Here is a 357-nt window from a genome sequence, read left to right as displayed (position 1 = left end):
ACAATCAAACCATGTTAAACGTCTAGAATATTATCATTTGTGATCGTCATTATGCTCGCATGGGTTCAAATAAATATGATTTGAAGCAGCCATGCTTCGTAAATATTTTGGTCAGGTGGATTTCCACTTCCCCATGTTGACTACTTACCCACCTTGATATCTAGGGTACCGGAGGTGCACGACTATTGTAGCTCTCTCTTAGTGAGCATGTGCCGCATTCGAATCGCTTGCTTCATCGCTTTCGAACGAGATGAACCGAGAGTGAAATTACACGGAAATTCAGATTTGAACGGCAATCGTACTACATATCTTCCATCACTCTGCCAAATGGTGGTGTCTTTATAAAATTTCTCGCAA

The sequence above is a fragment of the Rhagoletis pomonella genome, unplaced genomic scaffold, assembly GCF_013731165.1.
Source record: "Rhagoletis pomonella isolate Grant_MI unplaced genomic scaffold, Rhpom_1.0 Rhpom_scaffold_03248, whole genome shotgun sequence".
Taxonomy (NCBI): domain Eukaryota; kingdom Metazoa; phylum Arthropoda; class Insecta; order Diptera; family Tephritidae; genus Rhagoletis; species Rhagoletis pomonella.
This window is presented reverse-complemented; position numbering follows the sequence as displayed.